This window comes from Ruditapes philippinarum, unplaced genomic scaffold, assembly GCF_026571515.1.
Source record: "Ruditapes philippinarum isolate M1 unplaced genomic scaffold, ASM2657151v2 ctg8431_1_1_1_1, whole genome shotgun sequence".
Lineage (NCBI taxonomy): Eukaryota > Metazoa > Mollusca > Bivalvia > Venerida > Veneridae > Ruditapes > Ruditapes philippinarum.
Window position 1 is genome coordinate 1 of NW_026854882.1, and position 894 is coordinate 894.

The window sequence follows — 894 nt, forward strand, 5'->3', positions numbered from 1 at the left end:
TAATGGCTTTGCGACCAGCATGGATCAAGACCAGCCTGCGCATCCGCACAGTCTGATCAGGATCCATGCTGTTCGCTTACAAACCCTATTACAAGTAGAGAAAGTGATAGCGAACAGCATGGATCCTGATTAGACTGCGCGGATCCATCTGGTCACAAAGCCATTATGTTGGTTTTTGCCATGACACAGCTCAAATAGATTTAAGTTGAATGAAACTTTGTGTGTGTAAGTTATCGAAAAAATGGATAGAAAAATGGATTGCCCTTGGGTTCGAATTGGTATTTTTCTAATAAAAGTGGATTAAAAAAGCGTTACTCCTGAATTCAGAATATTTTGTGTGATGATTTTCTCAGCTTATCTGGGGGTATTAATAAACTGTTACTGTTACAACTGAAAAATAAACACAACAGGTTATCTTTTTTTTTTCGGGCCTCAACAAACAGGATGACCCCATTTATTCTCCTCGTCCAAATGAACAGTCTGGGTTGAGGAACCATCCCATACTGACCTTACAAATTCTCTTGTTTAAATACTTTTATACATACAGTGAATTAATATACATGTATATTAAATTAATATACATCTATAGTAAATTGATAAACATATTAACAAATCTTTTATGAATGGTAGTGCATCATGAAGCTGAAACAGTAAAAGTTTAGGGGTGGTTTTGGGGTGGGGAGATTAGCTCGGAATAACCCACTTTTGTAGTGTTTGGGATAACATACATGACACTTATTTGTACTAAATAACAGCTAGTTGAATGGAAAGCTTTTTTGTAATTTCTAATTTAAATTTGTTATTTATGGGCTGATTTGGATGGATGTTCTTTGGTTGATTATGACGGGATTTTTTATAAGGGTTAATCATTGTTTATATATGTTTCTATTGCAG